This window comes from Lygodium microphyllum, chromosome 23, assembly GCF_053477565.2.
Source record: "Lygodium microphyllum isolate KBCC chromosome 23, Lygodium_microphyllum_v1.1.10, whole genome shotgun sequence".
Taxonomy (NCBI): domain Eukaryota; kingdom Viridiplantae; phylum Streptophyta; class Polypodiopsida; order Schizaeales; family Lygodiaceae; genus Lygodium; species Lygodium microphyllum.
The window spans coordinates 54,385,709-54,407,648 of NC_141157.1; positions in this window are offsets into that span (position 1 = coordinate 54,385,709).

The following is a 21,940-nucleotide window of genomic DNA, read 5'->3' on the forward strand; positions in this document are numbered from 1 at the left end:
AAGAGAGAGACGAAAGAGCTAGGCAACGTGCTGAAATTTTTAGGAGGTATTCCCCTAAGCATAGCGGTGCTGAACCCTTACGAGGGAGTGGATCTAGTGGTCTTAGTACCACAAGCAGTAAGTTAGGAGAAGGAGGGAGCTCTAGTCCTCCCCTTCCTTCCATAAGCCAGTCTACATCAAGTGCGGGAGGTGTAACCTCACCACCTCCTATTCCTAGTGCAAATGCAATTTCCGTCATGGCACAGCCTATTGCAATTCCTGCAGGAACGACAGATTTTCTGGCTCTAGGTTACCCGCTACCCATTTTTAATGGGCTAGTTGAGGAAGATGCGGAACTCCACATCAGGGAGTTTCAAAAGCTGATGTTTAACTATCGCATCCAAGAAGAAGGACATTTAATGATATTCTTCAACATGACTCTCAAAGGAAGAGCTGCCATATGGTATCATGGTTTAGAAGCCGGAACCATATTGAATATTGATGCATTTTATGGAGCTTTTCGAAGGGATTTTGCCCCTGAAAGGGGTGGTCAATATTGGTTGTGTGTACTCAACGTAACCCGCCAGGAACCACACGAGGATATTCGTGCTTATGCGAAGAAACTAAAAGAGGTTTTCCGTAAGTTGGACACCTCTATTTCTATCCCCGCAGCTGCACAATTGCAATATTTTCTACATGGTTTGGACTTTAATATCCAGTTGCACTTGAGTAGTGTCCCTTTGGGGGATATAGATACTGCCATTATACGAGCACAAGAAGTGGAATCCCGACTACAAGCAGTCTATGCCTCTAGAGGCAATTCGAATATGGGTCTAGCATTGGGAAATAATATGGCGACGGCCAATGGTAGTGGTAGCCAAGGGATAGCGATGGCTAATCCTAATGGGAAAGGGAACATGATGCAGAATGTGCCTTTATTACCAGCTCCCCCTAGCATGTTAATGCCTACGGGCAGTCAAATGGCTCCAAATGGTAGAGGCCAGGCAGTTAATTCTAATACCATGCATGTGGTTCAACAACCAGTGCCTAATCAAATTGTTAGGCCGATGGAACGACAGGGTAATGATCAAGGCTACGAGTCGAGCGCTTCCAATGTTCTTGGAGAGGTTAAGGACATGATGAAGCATTATACCGACATGATTACGGAGAAGTATCGACAAATATCCATTGATGTCAACTTCCTTAAAAAACAACAAAATTTGATAGGAAGTAGATACCCAGATGAGGGTGCACCTTCGAGGTTTAGCTACAAATGGTGTGGTGGGCAACACTATCCAAGAAATTACCCAAATGTCAAGTGCGACATCTGTGGGAAATCCGGCCATTTAGCAGCCACTTGCTAGAGTAAGATTAGTTCCCTCCAGCAAGGTAGTCAGCAACCAGGGCCTGTTAATCATCGTGCGCAAGCAAATGATTCCCAGCAAGAAGACGGGCCTAAACAAATGCTCCAACGACCAAAGACTACAGTAGAGGAGCTGCCTAGTGGTAGTGGGGTTAGTTTGATTGAGGCTATGCATGTTAATGACGCTGAAACCTCTAATCTACGAGCTGTCCTTACAAGAGGTCAAAAGGGTAGAGAGGCCGATAAGGATAAGCCTGTCGACAAAAACCCTAAACAGGGCCACAAAGGAACGCAAGTTCTGGATCCTGCCATGGAAGGGGACCTCTGAAGCCCATGGAGAGTAAAGCCAATGCTAAGAAGGATAAGGAACCACCGAGGAAGAAGGTGAAAGTTAAAAAAGAGGCAGTAAAGCCGGTTCAGCGACCTAAAGAGCGGATGGTTTGGCGTGAAAAGCGAACTCTATCGAACTATCATGAATTTGATTTGGCGAGCTCTCTTTGCGAAGTCAAGCCGAATGTGAATCTTTTATAGCTTATTAAGCTTTCTCCAGGAGTATGCAAGGAATTCAGAAAGATCCTGTGTACCGGGTATATCGTAGAACCTTTGGGTATTGCGCGAGTTGGTGATGACTGGTTCGAGCATGCTGAGAAGCATTGCCCAAGGGTTGCAGCCTATGTCGATGGGATATTAGTAGATTATGCCATTGTCGATACGGGATCATTTGTTAACATTATGAGTTCTGAACTGATGGAAAGGTTGGGTCTTGCGATCCAGAAAGATACCTCCACAATTCTCAGAATGGTGGATGATAGTTTGAGACAGCCGAAAGGCTACATTACTAAGGTCCATGTCACTGTTGCAAATGTAGAATGCCAGTTGGACTTCAGGGTGATTCGTTTTGCAGGGTGTCCAAGTTACCAAGTATTACTTGGACGACCTTGGATCTTGCAAGCAAACTGCCAAGTAGATATACCCGTCGGTCGGCTGATATTCGGCAGAGGTGCTCAGCGCCTGGTGATTGATGCCTATACTGAGTCCCCGCAAAGTGAGAGAGCTCCTCTATCTTCCACAGAATTGGAGACATTAGAGGATTTATCTGCCAGTGAGACATCATCGAGTGATGAGTCCAAAGAGGGATCCACCATGGAAGACATCTATCAGATCACTTTGAACGAGCCGATAGAGGCCCAAGATCGTATAAGAGATGCAGATGTTATCAAGCTAGACCTTGGCACGCCGAATGATTCGCGGCCAATTAAATTAGGGTCCATGCTCAGTGTCCAAGAAAGGGAGGACTATGTGTCCTTAATTCAAGAATTCCGTGATATCTTTGCCTAGAGTTATGATGAGCTGAGAGGCATTCCTCCCAGCCTGGCTATTCATACTATTCCTGTAAAAGAAGGCAGTCGTCCTGTGCATCAGAAAGTAAGGCGTATGCCTTTCGAACTGAAGGACAGGCTATTTGAGGAGTTACAGAAGCTTCGGAAAGCGGGTCTGATTTTTCCTGTGCAACACAGAATGGTGTTCACCAGTTGTGATCAGAAAGAAGAAAAATAATCAAATCTGATTGTGTGAGGATTTTAGAGAGCTGAATAAGCAGACAGTTAAGGATTACTACCTATTTCCATTCATTGACCAGATTTTGAATCAATTAGCGGGTAGGGAGATATATTCGTTTATGGATTGCTTTGTAGGATATAACCAGATGGCAATTGCAAAAGAGGACAAGTTGAAAACGACTTTTATTACTGTCTTTGGTACTTTTGCATACCATGTGATGGCCTTTGGTTTATGCAATGCGCCTGGTTCGTGGCAACGAATAGCAGATAAGACATTCAGTGACATATCCCCTGAAGAGTTGAAGGTGTTTATTGATGACTTAGGGGCCGCCACCGTGAGAGAAAGGCAGTTGATCATTTTAAGAAAATGCTTTGAGCGCTGCAGACAATTTTGCATCGCTCTAAACCCACGGAAGTGTGTTTTTGGTGTACCTTATGGGCTCTTGATGGGCCATGTGGTTAGTTCGGTAGGTATTGCGACAGATCCCGAGAAGGTCAAAGTCATAGTTGCCATGGGTCCACCACGCACTCCAAAAGAGGTTCATAGCTTTTTGTCTTCGGTTGGTTATTACCATAGATTCATAAACGCCTTGGCAGAAAGAACGTTGCCGCTTACAAATCTATTGTCCTTTAGCCGTTTGTTTGTATGGGGCGACCCCTGTAAGGTAGCTTTCGAGGATATGAAGCAGGAGCTAGTAAAAGCTCCTGTTTTAAATGCACCTAAAAGAGGTGAGGTATTTTATATATTTTCAGCAGCCACCATGCATAGTATCAACTGCTGCTGTTTAGCCCAAATTTGGGAGGAAAAGTGGTATCACCCGATTGCTTTTGCTAGCCGGAAGCTGGGGGTATCCAAGATCAATTATATCTACATGGAGAAGTTGTGTCTTGCGATGGTCTTTGGGACCAAGAAATTCAGGCATTATATTCTCTATGAGAAAGTTGTGCTTTATACAAAGGCGGAGGGGCTTCGATTATTGATGAATAAGCTGCAGCCGCCTGATCGTCTAGCGAAGTGGTTAATCACTTTGCAGGAGTTTGATTATGAGATCAGGAGTAAGCCACCAAGGTTTCAAGGCATCGTGGAATGTCTTATGGACTTTGGGGAGCCAAAAGAATCTGTGGGTGGCTGAAGGTAGTGATATGGAGTCGTTATTTAAAATAGATACGGCATCTATTCCCTCCTGGTATGCTGCAATAATGCATTATTTATCAACAGGAGAGGTTGGACCTGAACTATCTAAAGCTGAGAGAAGGAAAATTAAGTAGCAGGCATTAAAGTTTGCTTTGATCACAGGTACATTATATTGGCAAGGGGTTGATGACATCTATCACCGATGTGTGATGCCTGACGAGGTGCCATTCATTTTGGAAGAGTGCCATGATTCCGCTTGCGGAGGCCATTTTGTTGGACGGCTTACAGCACAAAAGGCTTTAAGAGCAGGTTACTGGTGGCCTGCCATCTTCCAGGATGCGTTTGCGTATGTTAAGAGATGCGATATTTGTCAACGACATGATAGTCGAGAGAATAGGAAAAGACCACTCACCCCTATTATGGTGATACTTCCATTTGAGAAGTGGGGAATAGACTTTGTGGGTCCTATTACTCCGTCGTCAACTACGCAAAAGAGATATATTATTGTAGCAACCGACTACTTCACAAAGGTCAGAAGCACGTGCAACAAGGAAAGATGATGCTAAAGAAACTGCTAGTTTCCTTTTAGAGCAGATAATATGCCGTTTTGTTCCACCGAAAGAATTAGAGTCAGACCGTGGAACCCATTTCCTGAATAAGATTATCAGAAGCTTGACAGAGGCTTGGCAGATCAAGCATAATAAAATGACTCCTTATAATCCGCAGACAAATGGGCAGGTTGAAAGTACCAACAAGCAGCTTGTGGGTATCCTATCGAAAGTCGTATCTGAAAAGAAACGCGAGTGGGATAAGAAGCTATATGTGGCAGTATGGGCATATAATACTACGTTCAAACGAGCCACTGGCCACACGCCGTTCAAACTAGTGTATGGAGAAGAGTGTGTTTTACCCTTAGAAATTGAGTTACCGACCATTAGATTCGCAATAAACCATTCTTTGGGTAATGAGGATGCCCTATTAGAGTGATTTACGACCTTAGCACACATAGATGAACTTACGTTGCAAAGCCTATTACACCAAGGGGTGGCTAAACGTCGCATGAAACAGTTGCATGACCTGAAAGCGAAGAAGTACACCTTTAAGAAAGGACAACTGGTTTTATATTATGATGCGCGTATGGAGTTGTTTCCAGGGAAGCTGGAACCTAAATGGGATGGCCCCTACAAGATTGTTAGGTTAGGGAAGAATAGGTCTACAGCCCTATTAGCTGATTTACAGGGAGTAGAGTTTAAGAATAAGGTTACTCTTAATAAGATTAAACCTTATTATTTTTAAGTCTGCTAATATAAAGAAAATACATTGCAGGTCCATACAAGGAATGATCTGAGACCTGCGAAAGAGCTTAAAAGCTGGTGGATGGGTCGATTAATCCCTTATTTGGAGCACCCATATCTGGAGCAAAGATACCATCAAGGGAAACTCATCTGGTGGAGCAAAGGATATAAAGTGATTGAGCAAGAAGACAGAACCTTTGTGTGGGAGGTTAAAGCCTTCAGCCATCACTGCTTACGACTGTTGATGAGTATCCCTATTGAGTTTAATGAAGAAGATGGGATGGAGCCGCCAGTTCATCCTCTCAACATGCTAAACTTTGATTACCATAATTACGAATAGAGGAGTTCGTGATGGCCGGCTGTGTAAACCCATTGTGGACGTATACACTATATTTTGATGGAGCGTCTAGGGGCCCTAATAAAAAAAAAGCAGTGTTGGAGTAGTAATCCGAGATCCCCGACGTAGAGTTACGATGAAGTTAGCTGCTTATCTCGGGGTAGGATTCACTAACAATATGGCTGAGTACAAAGCCTTGATTATGGAACTGCATATTGCCAAACAAGGTGGTATTCGTCGATTGTTAGTAAAAGGGGATTCCCAGTTGATCCTGAATCAGCTAGATGGGACATACACAGTGCGGAATCCCATTCTTTGTATGTATCATCGGACTGCTATGACCCTACTTGAGGAGTTTGAGAGGGTGTCTTTTCAGCTGATTCCACGTTACTGGAATCAGTTTGCGGATTCATTAGCAAATCTTGCTTATGAGGAAGACCTCGTCTTCAATTGTAGTCCTAGTTTAGATATTGTGATCAATGAGGAAATAGGACCCGGTCGCTTGTGGGGTATGCTATCAGAACATGCAATATATGGCAGATGATGGTTGATATGGGTGATGCAGAGAGTAGCCGAGACCAATCTATCGTTATTATCTAGGACCCATAGGTTGATTAGACAACATATCATGCGTACGCCTCTTGCTATCTATGCAGGAGGGATGGGTCATAACCTTATGCATTTAGTTTAGGGCTACGAGCCTGTTTTTCTTCCTCGGGAGGGAGCCTATTATTGTATATTTGGATTCTTCCAGGGAAGGATGTGTAGGTGTTATTTTGTTTGATCTCATTAGGCCAAGAGGGCCAATTCAGTTTTGTAGTGAAGTATTTTATTTCATTAGGCCAAGAGGGCCAGTTGTCTGTTTAGTGCAGGTGCAGTTAATGGTTTCTTGTTTGAGTGCTGTGCTAGACAAGTTTGAAGAAGAGCTTGGAAGGAGCCTTTTGTTGCATGGAGCTTCTTGTGGCCCTACCCAGGTGATATCTATCCTTTATGAGTACTATGGTTTTTATGATATATGTGGTTGTGTACTTGTTAAGGGGGTTTTTTGTTTCTTATTGGGGACCAGCGTCCAAGGCATGAAGTCCCAGGTTTTGGTTTGGTATGTTTGAGGGAGGTCGGAGTAGTCATTGCCTCCTGTAAAGACATTGTCAGGCATTGGAAGACCTGTTTTAGAAGGGAGTTCTAGTGACTCTGTTCTGCTAGCCTGCTAGGCGGCCATTCTAGGAGTTCTTGTTAGTTTCAAGGCCGTTAGGGAAGCCTACAGAAGGAAAAAAAATTATAAATTAAAAGAAACCCTGAATATCCCAAAAGACAATAAATATAAATACAAAGGTGTGTAAAAAGGGGTTCTAGCCCCTATAAAAAAAGAAAAGAAAAGATAGAAAATTTTATGAGCAGTAGATCATTGCCTTGTGAGGGCTTGGTAGGTTCTTGGGTGCTGAGACAGGTCCTGAGGCCGATGCCCTATTCTCCTTGGGTCACTACGCTCAGCTCCCTCCTTTTTACACGCCCAAGTATATTAATAAAATAAACACCCTAAAAGAAGGAATGTGCTGAAAGAAAATACTTCTTGATTAGGCTATAGGAGTCCTCGCCTGAAGGAACTCCTAGTTGTGTTGTCCTTAGTTAGGTAGGTAGTTCAGACCACCACTTAGGGCAACCTCTTTGATAGTTCTTTTTAGTTTGGCCGTGTTGGAGCAGTTGGTTAGTGACTAGCTTCGGCTCTTCTCTCAGATCATGCTAGGCCCACTCCTTGTGGATGTCATGCATTGGTTCTATCAGGGGGTAGGGTGTGCATTGTCCTGAGTTTTATTGCATATTTTTTTTGTATCAGCTTGATGCTTCCTTTGGTTGTTTATGCAACCCACAAAGAACGGTAATCTCATTTTTAAAAAGGAAAATGGTGTTTTTATGCAATTTGCTTCATGAATTCTTGTTCCCATGGGATGATTATGAATTATAATGTTGTTTGCAATGTCTTCCAACTGTTTATGATCAGAAAATCAGAAAATCATAAGTGTTGTGGATGAAATTAATAGTGTAAAACCCGTAAAACACGTAGAATATGGGAAAATTGGGTGTTTTTGAGATATAAATGAAAAATATAATAAGACACACCAACTAAACTTGTGTTTTTGCTGCAAATGAACCTAAGGGTCACATCCCATAACTCACTTTGAATTTTTAGTCATTTAACATTGCAAAAAATACAAGAAAAATAGGAAAAATAAGGGGAAAATAGGAAAAAAATGGATTTTGAGTGCCGAAAATTAAGGAAAAATAAGACTCATGTTTGTGGATGTATGGGGGGTCTAAAGTATGAGGTTTAGCCTCAGTTCAGCCTTACCTTTATGTCCCAGTGAGTTTTTATGGCTTTTTATACAATAAAAATGTGGAAAATGAACCCTAAACCTATGCACGATGCACAACCTAAACGAGTGAGGGGGTAGAGTGTATGAAAGGTGTTTAAATGCTGAATGAAATGATGAAAAGCTTTCTGGTTTTTAGTGCATACCATTTAGGTGTCAAGATTGTGGGAGAGAAGGAAGGAGTCTCACTTGTAGCTTTCTTGCTTGCACAATGGGGGAATACACACAAGGGTGGAGGCTGAAAACAGTTTTCCTCTTCTTAGTTGTGTAAGCCAAAAGAACTCTAGTACAAAGAAATAGAAGAACCCTATATATGGGTCTCAAACCAAACTCAACTAACTAAGGTGGCATACTAACTGAGCCACGAACTAGAGTAGATAAGGATAGCTATCATGTAGCTATTATTCATGGGCGGTGTACCAACCGCGTCTGCAACTGACAAGTCGGTGACATAAATATACAACGGTCACCCTGGCGTATCACGAGTGGAGCTCGATATCTCAACACTCCCCCTCGAGCTCAATCCCAATTCCTGCACACCAAGCAGGTCTCTGAACTTGCGCAGCTTCTCTGCACCCAATGCCTTCGTGAATATGTCAGCTACTTGATCCTCTGTGCTGACATAAACTAGATCAATAAGACCTAGTAAAACCCTCTCTCGCACATAGTGATAATGCACCTCAATGTGCTTTGTTCTAGCATGATAGACTGGGTTATTTGCCAAGTTTATACTACTCATGTTGTCACAATAAATGACAACTGGCCCATCTGTAGATTGATGCATATCATAAAGTAGCTTATGCAACCAAGCTACCTCACATGCAGCCATTGCTGCACCCCTGTACTCGGCCTCTGTGCTCGACAAGGCAACTGTAGGCTGTTTCTTGCTGCTCCAAGTGACTGCAGCACTCCCAAAAGAGAACACATATCCACTGGTAGACCGTCTATCAGAAATACTACCAGCCCAATCAGCATCAGTGTATCCATGCAACTGTATCTGAACCCTAGTCTCATAAAATAGTCCATACTGCAATGTGGACTTCACATACCTGAGTATGCGTCTAGCCGCATCCAAATGTGGTTTCCTTGGAGCCTGCATAAACTGACTTACCAATCCAACAGCATAGCTCAAATCTGGCCTGGTAATAGTCATATAAATCAAACTTCCTACTATGCGTCTGTACATAGTAGGGTCTTCTAGAAGCTCACCTGCATCTGTGCTCAGCTTCACATTCTGCTCCAAAGGAACTGAAATAGGCTTACAGCCTGTCATCCCATATTTTGACAGCATATCCAATCCATACTGTCTCTGCAAGAGCTGTATCCCACTTGGTGATCTAATCACCTCAATGCCCAAGAAATAACGCAGCTCTCCCAAATCCTTCATCTCAAACTTCTGCTTCAATAGCATTTTCACATGAAGGATATCTTCATCACTGTCACCTGTCATAATCAAATCATCAACATAAATGACAAGTAGCATAATACCTTTCTCTGTTTTTCTCACATAAAGTGAGAAATCTGCCTTGGAAATCTGAAAGCCAATAGTGACAAGATACTGTCCTATCTTGTCAGACCATGCTCTAGGTGCTTGCTTCAAGCCATACAAGGCTTTCTTTAACCTGCAAACAAACTCAGGATGAACAGCATGCACATAACCTGGTGGCTCCTCCATATAGACCTCTTCTTGCAAATCACCATGCAAGAAGGCATTCTTTACATCCATCTGATGTAAAGACCATCCCTTTGATGCAGCCATAGCAATGACTGCTCTTACGGTTGCCATCCTTGCAATCGGACTGAACGTTTCTTCATAGTCAATGCCATATGTTTGTGCATACCCCTTGACTACTAATCTTGCCTTGTATCTGTTCACAGAACCATCTGCATTGTGCTTCACCTTATAAACCCACTTACAGCCAATTGCATTTTTACCTTTAGGCAAAGGTACCAATTCCCATGTAGCATTTGCTTCCAAGGCATCCATTTCTTCATCCATGGCTTTCTCCCATTTTTCTTTTCCTATGGCTTCCTCAAAAGAAGTGGGTTCTGGTTCCTGTATCACTTTAACCATATATGCATAGTGAATGGCTGTAAATCCATTATATTTCAGCCTATCCACAGGGTATCTAGCTCTTGTAGACCTGCGCAAAGTAGGTTCACTCCCAGGTGCTCTCAAAATATCCCTGCTCTTCCTTACTCCAGATGTAACAATAGAAGGAATACCCAACTCATCATCAAGGCTCTGTTCTAAGCCACTGGATTCACCATCCACATAAGAGTGACCTGCATTCACATCAAACATGGGCTGATCAACCTTCTCTTTTCCTTTTTGTGATACCTGCATACCACTATCTGCATTGCTTTGAGACGATTCTACTGATCTCAATCTGCATGTCCATGGCGAAGAATGTGACCCACTGCTAGAGGACGCTCCAGGTCCACTAATATTTTGTGACTGCTGCTGTAAATTCTATGCAGCATTACCATTTTGTGCATCTACATCATCAATCACATTTACTGGTTTATACCAGCTACTCATCTCATCAAAAACAACATCTCTGCTCACTATGAACTTACGAGTAGAAGGGTTATAGCATCTATACCCTTTCTGTTGTTGCAGAGAGTAACCAATAAAGATGCACTTCTCAGCTTTTGGATCCAACTTGGATCTCAACTCATCTGGCACATGTACATAGGCAATGCAACCAAAAATTTTCAAATGAGAAATATCTGGTTTCCTACCAGTATACCTCTCCTCTGGAGTCATTCCATGTATTGCTGCAGTGGGAGTCCTGTTCATTATGTAGACTGCTATAGCAACTGCTTCAGCCCAATAAAAATCTGGCAAGTCTTTTTCATTGAGCATGGCACGAGATACCTCTCCAATATGCCTGTTTTTCCTTTCTGCAATTCCATTTTGTTGTGGGGTATGACTGCATGAATATTCCTGCTTTATGCCATGCTCCTGCAGGAACCTTGCAAACTCATTTGAGAGGTACTCTCCCCCTCCATCTGACCTTAGGCATTTTATTTGCAGGCCTGTTTCTTTTTCAACCATAGCTTTAAGAGTTTTGAAATGCCCAAAAACTTCACTTTTCTTTTTCATAAAATACACCCAAACTTTTCTGCTATAGTCATCAATAAAATTGACAAAATAATGACAGCCTCCAAGAGATGCAGCTTTAGTAGTCCACACATCAGAGTGGATTAATTCCAATGGCATCTTACTCTCTTGAACATGTCTAGGAAATGGTTTCCTTGCCTATTTTCCAAACTAACAGGCTTCACATACCTTATGCATTTCTGCAACCTTGAATTTAGGCAATCCTACAACAATATTTTGGGCCTGCATTGATTTAAGTCGCTGTACATTAACATGACCAATGCGTTTATGCTAGATATTAATATCTACAACTACACCGGTCCCATGTGCAAACATTGCTGCACTCAATTCAGACATGTCTGCATCCAACATAAACATTCTGCCCTTCTTCTTTCCTTTTGCTATCAAGCGACCTTTATTTTTCATATCCTCAACAAAGCATCCATGAGGATTAAATCTGACCTGCAAGCCCTGCTCAACCATTTGACCAACAGAAACCAGATTCTTAGTGATATTCGAGACATGAAGTACATCAGACAGGTATTTCTTTTTCCCATCCTGCATAGACAAAGGAATTTTTCCAATCTGCACAATAGGATGTGCAGTATCATCACCAGTCTCCAGAAATCCTGGTTTTTCCATTTTCCTTGCATCCTCCATCCATTCTGCATGACCTGTCATGTGGTTTGATGCACCTAAGTCAACATACCATACATCGTTGCTTTCTTCTGCACTTGACACAGAATTGTTCATGTGCTGCACCATAAACAAATGCTCATTTCTGTCATCACCCTGTCTACTAGAAGATGCATAATTCCCTTGTTGCAGTTTTCCATTCATGATGTCATTCTGCTTTTTATAGCAGTCTTTAGCCATATGACCCATTTTACCACAGTAGTAACATTCAACATTACTGTTTGCATTTTGGTCTCTTTGCCATCCACCACGACCTCTTTGGCTCCCCCTGCCTCTAGAGTTACCACGTCCTCCTCCATAGGACTGGTTTTCTTGAGTTTGCTGCATATTCTGATTTCTACCACGGCCTCCAAATCGGCCTCCTCTACCTCTGCCTCTACCTCTTCCAGTATTTGAGTAGAAGACAGCTTCCTTTAAAGTTCCTCCTGAAGAAGATGCACCACCATTTCTCTGCTCCTCAGAAATTAGAAGAGCAATCAACTCCTCAAAATCAGGAAATCTTTCACGAACTGAAATGGATGTCCCAAACTGTGCATAATCCTTTCCTAGACCATTCAAGGTCACAGAAACTAAATCATCATCTTCCACTGGCGATCCAATGGAAGCAAGTGCATCTGCAATCTTCTTCACCTTCATGTGGTAGTCATTGATGCTCATATTTTCTCTTTGCACATTATGCAACTCTTGCTTGAGTTGCATTTTCCTGGCTTGCGTATTTGTGCTATACATTTTTGACAAAGTATCCCATGCCTCCTTTGGCGTACTTGCATCTTGAATATGCACAATCATAGAGTCTGAAATGCTAATAGACAGCCAGTACATAACTTTCCTGGCTCTCTCATGCCATGCTTTAAATGCCTGCATTTGATGTTGATTGGGAACATCAGGAAGAACTGGTTCTTCTTCATTTCCTACAACAAATTCCCAATATCCTTTTCCCATAAGGAAATTCGTCATTCTAAACTTCCATGCTTGGAAGTTGTTCTTGTCAATATTTTCAGTGACAATCTGTGAGAGAGAATCAAACGCCATTACAGAACACTGCAAAAAGTTCTATCACTGCAAAGAACACAGCTTCAGCCTCACAAGGGCTAATCTGCAAAACTGGCGAGAGTGGTATTTGACCACACAGTCACTTCCTAGTCACAATTTTGCATAAACAGGAACCAAGGATGATTCTGTAACTCCCAATGTCTCTGCACACAAGCATACGATGCAATTTCTACAGTAACTTTTCACCGACCTGTAGAACAGTGGTCGCACAGAATAAAACTGGGCCTTTTCCTGAGTGCGTGCAGAAAACTTCTGCCTCCAAAACAGGCCGCGAAATGGCCTCAAATCAAAAAAACAGGGTCGCCAAGGGCTAAAGTCCTTACCCGCAGCATATACTGCCCTCTTGCTTCACCGCGAAGGGTGTCTCAACCTGAGACAATGCACTCTTGCAATTTTCGGCTGTGCTGCCTGCAGAGATTTGCTCCCAAAACAAAAAATGAAAGCAACACTGCTCCTCTTACCAGAACACCATGAGCTTGGCTTGCTTTCTTGAGCTCCTTACCACGAACAAGGCTCTGATACCATGTCAAGATTGTGGGAGAGAAGGAAGGAGTCTCACTTGTAGCTTTCTTGCTTGCACAATGGGGGAATACACACAAGGGTGGAGGCTGAAAACAGTTTTCCTCTTCTTAGTTGTGTAAGCCAAAAGAACTCTAGTACAAAGAAATAGAAGAACCCTATATATGGGTCTCAAACCAAACTCAACTAACTAAGGTGGCATACTAACTGAGCCACGAACTAGAGTAGATAAGGATAGCTATCATGTAGCTATTATTCATGGGCGGTGTACCAACCGCGTCTGCAACTGACAAGTCGGTGACATAAATATACAACGGTCACCCTGGCGTATCACGAGTGGAGCTCGATATCTCAACATTAGGTTGGTCGATATTTAAAACTCATGAACCTAGTAGCACGAGGGTTTCTCGGTGCTAGGTTCATGCAACGCAGCATACGAGTGATAGTCAAATTCATTGAAAGAAATGTTTTTCACATATGCACCAATGCTGATTTTCTTAATTGTTTGAGCACATGGATATACACAATTTGCATGAAGCATAAAATTTAAAGGGTATCAAACAATACCTCCTGGATGCATGGCAATTGCTTGTTGCTAGAGATATGACCAATGTTGAGTGAGACAGGTTGTCCAAGCTGTAGGCTAGGCGTTGGGTCTAAGGGGGAAAGAAAGTGAGGAAGCATGGTATATCTCCTGGAACTACACGAATCATAAAAGAGAGAAGTTTGTGTTCGTATGTCATATATATGTTTAGCGACGCATCGAGGGGCCAATCCCCAAGGTGTAGGAGAGTCGCAGTGAGGTAGCGGCAGTCAGCCGTGGGAGGACCTCCTATGTTTGTGCTTCGTGCCATTTGGCAATGTGCTAGGACTCCCTCTGAGGAGTGTTAGTTGGGTTAGAGTTGGACTAGAGACGTAATACAAACGCAAGATGTTTAGGAAGATGATGTATGTGTCATCCACGCTCCTGGCCGCGAGGCCGTGGGGTTATTGAGCACATGATAGAGGTCCGGCTAGTGCATGAGCCAGTACCGGCCCGTTTTAGGTCCCATCACCTATCGCACACAAAAGATGAATGAATTCTATGACTTGAAGTAGCTAGAATTATCCCCTGAAGCATATTATTCGAAGTTTGTTTCACTCCTAAAGTATGCACCCCCAATGGATATGACACAACAGGTGTCAAAATTCTGTGTTGGGTTGAATCCACGTATAAACACTTGATTGGAATCAATGCGCCCAACGTACCTACAAGATGCACTCATTCGAGTTTATCAAAAATAAATACCCCATTCCAAGGATAGATGAATTACTTGACCGTCTTCAAGGGGTGAAGATATTCCCAAAGATAGATCTCGGATCTGAGATAAGAATCAAGGAAGAAGATATCCTGAAGACTGCATTCACTACAAGGTATGGACACTTCGAATTCCTAGTGATGTCATTTAGACTGACAAATGCTCCTGCTACCTTCAACAGGTTAATGCAAGATATCTTTAGGTCCTATCTTGATGACTTCGTACTTGTCTTTTTTGGCGATATCCTAGTCTACTCAAAACAGAAAAAGGATCATGAACCCCAGCTTCGCATTGTTCTTGAAACAATGAGAGCACACAAGCTTTATGCCAAGAAGAAGAAGTGTGCATTTTTCAAGCGACAGATGAATATCTGGGATTCATTGTATCAGCAAAAGGAATTTCAGTAGATCCAACTAAGGTCATAGACATTCTAGAATGGCCAACACCAACTTTTGTCAAAGAAATACGTAGTTTTCTTGGGTTGACAGGGTGGTATAGGATTTTCATCAAAGATTATGCTTTGATTGCAACACCTCTCATTGATCTACTAAAGAAGCAAGTAGCAATTGTATGGTCACCTGCTGAACAAACCAGCTTTGACAAACTAAAGCAAAGCTTAGTATCAACACCCATCCTGAAACTTCCTGATCTTAGTAAGGAGTTTGCATTAGTAACTGATGCTAGTGCACTTGCTTTAGGATGTGTACTTATGCAAGAAGGTCATCTCGTATCATATTCTTCAAGAAAATTGAAGAGCCATGAAAGGAATTATGCTACCCACAACCTGGAGCTGTTGGTTGTCATCCATGCTCTCAAACTTTGGAGACATTACTTGCTAGGTAACAAATTTTCCTTAGTAACGAACCACAAGAGTCTTAAATGGATCTTCACCTAGAATGAGCTTAATATGAGGCAACGTCGATGGATCGAAGTGCTAGAAGAATACGATTTTGAAATCAAATATAGGCCTGGAAAAGAGAATGTAGTTGCCGATGCACTCAGTCATAAGGCATTTCTAAATTCTCTTATTTTGCAAGATCCATCAACAGCAAGGTCTCTAGCCACAAAGGTATCAATGCCAAAAAACCTGATTCTTGAGCTAGCAAAAGAAGAGGCATATCATGACCTGGTCTATCAAAAAATAAGGGAGATCCCCATCAAGGATCAAGACCCGAAGCTAAAGATGAAGCATCAAGAATTCTCTGTCATCAGTGGTGGGCTTGTCTACTTTAGGACAAGATTATGTATCCCTGCAAGCCAAACTCTCAAGCAAAAGATACTTTGGGAAGCCCATGACTCCCCTTTCTCAGGGCATCTTGGTTATGCCAAGACCCTTAATATGGTCAGAAAGAGCTATTATTAGGAAAGGCTCAAGAGAGACGTACTCAAATATGCCATGGAATGTTTGTCTTGTCAACGCATTAAGGCAAAACATGTTAAAATGTCTGGGAAATTGCAACCACTTGACATTCCCCAAATGAAATGGGAATTCATTAGTATGGACTTCATTGTTGGCTTACCCCAAGTTCAGGGAGGATATGACTCTATTATGGTTGTAGTAGATATGCTCATCAAGGTCGCACATCTCATCCCTGTCAAGACGAACTATAAAGCTTCAGACATTGCAAGATTATTCATCAAGGAAATATTCAAACTTCATGGGTTACCCAGAAGAATCATTAGTGATCGTGACTCTCTCTTCACATCACACTTTTGGAGGGCTATCTTTGAGGCTATTGAAACTCAACTCTGTTCAGTACAGTTTACCATCTCCAAACTGATGGTCGAACAGAACGAGTCAATCAAGTCATTGAAGATATGCTTAGGGCATACTGATGTCGCGAACCCAAAAAGTGGATTCAATACTTACCACTGGTTGAGTTTGCCTACAATGCTTCTTACCAACAGAGTATTCAGATGACCCCTTTCCAAGCATTGTATGGGCATGATTTTCGTACCCCTTTGAACTTCTCAGATCCAACTTTGAGGGTAGAAGCTTCAAAGCAGATGTTGGAAGACATGGATGATCAAATCAAATCAATAAGACAAGACATTCAAGCTGCCAAGGATAGACAGAAGGCTTACGTTGACTTAAAATAGCAAGACAGATCCTTCGTCGAAGGTGATATAGTCTTCATCCATGTATGCCCTAAAAAGAGTTCACTGTCCTTGGGAGAGTACAAGAAGCTAAGTCCAAGGTATTGTGGACCTTATAAGATCACCAAGTGCCTAGGGCCTAATGCTTACAGACTACAGCTGCCCGCAACTCTAAAGATTCAAAATGTATTCCACATTAGCCTATTGAAAAAGTATCTACCTAATCCGAATCATGTACTTGATGATCAGCAAATTATAATGCCTAGACAAGGATTCCTTGAGCTACGGCCTGATAGAATCCTAGATGTTAGGGAGAGGCATTTGAGATCAAGGACCTTCAGAGAATACCTCATCCAGTGGAAATATTATCCAGAAGAGGATGCCACCTGGATGGACGAAAATACTCTCAACCAACAATACCCCCAGGTCTTCTCAAGATGAGGACATCTTGATTCCTCTAATGGGGAGAGAATGTAATATCCCCCGTGCCCCCCATGAGAACCCCCCCTTAAAATTTTAAATTTAGGACAAATTTTTTTACTCTCCTTCTCTCTCCCTGCCGACAGCATTTCAGGGAGAGAGAGAGTGAGTGAGTGAGTGAGTAATGAGAGGGGGGCTGCATAGGTGGAGGGTGGCAGCCGTTAATAGTTGTCTCCCTCCCCTCGTGAAGCCCTCATCCCCACCATATCAGGGAAGCCCCTCCTCCCCCCTAGTGGTCGTCAGCCTGCACCAGCGCCCCCTCCCTCGTGGACAGCACTCCCCCTCCCTCGTCGACCAAAAGCAGCCCCCCCATCCCCCGGTCGTCAGGAAGTAAACCCCCCCCCCCCCCCCCCCCCGTGATCATCGTAGACATAGAGAGAGAGAGAGAGAGAGAGACTGAGAGAGAAGCTTCTGGAAGCTTCTTCTTCCCCCCTCCTTAAAGAGAGGTCACACACCTCTCTATATTGCCTAAAATACAACCCTCCCCTTCATTATTTTATTCTCTGCTCAAGGAGAGGTGGCGAGAATTTTGCATAGGAGAGTGCAGAAATTATATCTCTCGTACACGTGTCTTCGAGTATGGCCCCGAAGCGTAGTTCCACAAAGATGGCCGAAAACCCTGCAAGTGTGGATGGAGGTTCGAAACAAGGTGGCACCACAACCGCGAATGATTCATCAGGCATCAATACCACTGGAATCAAGGCACCACTCCAAACCCAGGTTGCTCTATTATTAAATCATAAATTATAATTATCACAGTGAAAAAAACATATTTGCATGCATCACATTAATTGTGGTTTGATAATTCCCTAGGTATGAACTTAGTTGTGATGTATGTAACAAAGAAGATAATTTCCATTCTAAGATGACATCATAATAGGTGAAATTGATTAGTTAATTGCATCGTAAATTACCAAAAATATCTTGCATGAATTCTTGCATAAAGTGCATTGTTCGTTGCACAAATTCTTGCTTAAAATTCATTTCAGAGGACATTGAAAGAAACAAAAGTGCATCTCCATATCGTAAGAAGGATTCTAAGGTACATGTAATAAGCTGCAGAAGAGATTAAAGCATAGCTAGACTCATACAATAATTATATAAATTTATATAGATCAGATCATTCAAGAAGGTTATAGATCGTGTAAACAATTACATAGGGGATAATGTTAAGATTGCATGCATAGAAAGTACCTTCCCATGTGTGGCATAAAAATATAGTATGGATTATATCAAAATTGTAAGCATTGAAATGAAGGCATGGCATTACATTGCATGCATTAAAGTTGTTGGGAAAATTCAATGTTGTTTGTAATTTACCAAATGGGACTCAGTTCCATGAGGCCCATATCAAAGTCCTTGGTGACTTCAAGAGGGATAGGTAAAAGTTTGGTGCATGTATGCATTATTAAGAGGGCTCAAGAAGATTATACTTAAGACGGAGTAGGAACTGTTTGAAACAGAACCATCTTGACCAACCATGGTCAAGGGGATAGACAATCTTAATCAATTAAGTTCAAAGATAAAGGTACATAGGTACTTCAAGGGATCTAGGAGATAACCAGCAAGTTGACCTAACCGAGGACGACGGGGTTGTCCATGATCTATTTTACAAGGAGACCTAAGGTAAGGATAATTAGGGTCGGTAGGGTACAAACCCTAACCCAAAGAAAAAGGGGAAACAAGCAACCTAGCTTGCCAAGCCCCTTGAATCTTGCCAAGTCATGAATGACCCAGGACCAAATGCTGGGAGCATTCGGGAAGAAGGAATCACACCTTAGCACTTGGTCATACAAACGACCTCTGAAATGATCGTGATTGTACACTTAGGTACATTGTTTGAACTTCTTTGCTCAAGGAACTAATTCAAGGCAAAACACTTAATGCTTTAGGTTAAAAGCCTGGAGGGAGAGGCAGGTTCAGTTACCTCCGACTATCTGCTTGGCCCTATCCAAGGGGGTTGTTAGCTACACCAGGTATATGGACCGAACCTGCCGTGAGAGGTCTCTCCGTGGGTGCTGCTTGGAGCGGGAGGACGCTTGGTGCCAGGGGAGGCTCTAGCTATAAATTCCTTGCCTCCGAATCCCATACAAGAGGCCGACATGAATCGAGATGGGATCTCGAGGCCCGTGTACTAGTCTACGGGCGAAACTTGGAGCAGCAGTCCTGTTGATTATTGGGATAGCCTTCGGGCATGATACATGATGTATTTCGGCATTATGATGAATAAAGATCAGATATTTGAAAAAGGAACTTACTTGACATTGTTTTTGTGTCAGTGCCTAAGTTACGTGAAGGAATCTGTGTTTAAATTGATTAATTAAGGAAGCTGCTTTTGCATGTCAAACATAATGTGGTAGGTAATTAGATAACTAAGCAACCCAAGGAAAGTGTGGTGGATGTAACTTGGATCCGTCCTATGGAAGGGTGGTCCCGGTTAACTGGGAACTTTTCTCAAAAGATGTGATAACGATACTGTGAAGACCTAGAATCAGTTGAGTTAGAATCTCAATTTATGCTGTTTTAGGGGAGCGGAATGGGACTATGGCTTATGGGTAGAGAGGTTAAGCTTCGCATCCCTCTCATTTCCCATTCTCCATGAGCCATGTGCAGCATAAATCCGCTTCGAATCTGTTGTTCCTACTCAAAGTGGGTCATCTGGAGCTCGACGCTAGCTACTTCCTAGAGACTTTGCTGATAGGAAAGAGACCCTGACTTCAGGTCGGTCCTAAGTGGGAACGGTCGAATACTTTCGCTCGGGGCAGTCTCGAGAAGACCTAGATCGCAAACCCTGTGACATACCTTGCGAGTGCCAGGTGGTGCCTTCTAGACTCTCTTCCCGATGGGCTGCTAAGACGTGTCCCACAAGTGGATGAGCGGACACGTTACATTCTTCATTGCTCACTTATGTTGGGGATGGTAAATAAGATTATTGGGCTATAGAAAATGCTTTTGTGGAAATATTCATATGGATCAATATTATCAATCAAAGTTATAAAATACTCATAAATCCCAATTAGAATCCAACGTTCTTACAAAAAGCCTCGCATAAACAGGAAAATAAAATGCATTAGATTGAAGAAAAATTGGCGTAGTTCAAAGGCATAGAAGAAGAGGCTATAGAGGACCCATAAAGAAATTGAACCCTAGGGGAGGAGAATGCTTTACTGAAATCACTTCTAGAGCAAACGGAGAAGGAAAAAAACATTACAAAGATGAAGTTGCAAAGGTGCAAGTAAATCTCCATGGGATATAAGAAAAGAGCATGTCTACTACTACCAATGTCATCACTATTCTTGAAAGGTGGAGTACAAAAAATATGTATACAAGCATGGAGATTTTGAATCTCCTATTGAAAGATAATTTAAAATTTATATAATTTCTTGATCTTGTGTCTACTTGTTTAAGAAACTTTTTTGATGAAGTTAGATGCTAAGGTGTGGATTAGGAGTTGGAGCTTTTAAAGGCATTCTTAAAACACAAACATCAAGTTGCAATGTTGAGAGACCCTAAATATCTAGCACACAACCTTGCTATATTAAATGAGGGTCTTATGGATGTCCTTATTATTAGTTTATTAATGGAAGAAGCTCAAATAGCTTATGATATAGCTAGGGTAAGTTAATAGGGCTATGAACATATATTTTTATCATGTGAGTTTAACATAAGGGATTTCAAAAATACCATTTTTATATATTTTTATATATAAAAGGGTGTTATATAAAGGGGTTACTAACAAATTGAATAAGAAAGGGTTGTGTTTTATTCAAGAAAAATTCATAGATAAGGATATTTATGATTAGACCTTAAATGCACACGCACACACACACACACACACAACCCTTGAGTGAATAAAAATATAAAAATAATTTTCTATGAATATGCTGAGTCTGAAAATACCTTTATAGACTTAATTAAATTGCATCACACAATGGCTCATGTCTATAAGGTGTAATATTATATAGAAGGTATTGTCTTGATGTAGCATACTATCAATAATGTAATATAATGTACTTATATTCTTGTATATTTTTATAAAGTATGCTTATCAAGCACTTGTTTGATTTGAAGTTCATTGCTATAAAGCTCAATAAATGCCAAATTGTGAAGGGATACAAGCTAGAGAGAGTAGGTCCTAAAATATTGAATTATGTAATGGCATATACTAAATATGTAATACTCATTGCTCCATTTAATGTAAGTTTAATGTATAATCTACAAAGGAATTTTAGTGGTTAGGAGTAGATCTAAGGTGTCGAAGGTCAATTCCTCACTTTTCAAAGGGTTGCTTGGCAATCACTAGTGATAGCTCCATCTTTCCTTTCAAATCAAAAGTTTGGTGCACTAGCACTCATCATAATGCTTAACAAAGCATGTCCATACTTGAAGAAGGTGGGATACCACAATGCAACCAAATGAGCAAATGGCGGGGACTGAAGCCATGCATGATGGATACACAATCCATTGCCTTGATCCACTTGGCTACAAGTGGTAGCTTAGCCATCAAAATGTCCACTAGCAATTCCTCCATGGGCTTCTTGAAGTGCACACAATCTCATGTTCACATACACATCATCGAAGGAGATTTTCCTACCCTAGTCGATAAGATTATCCATCAATTATATGGTAGGATTGGATCTAAATTAATAAGCGA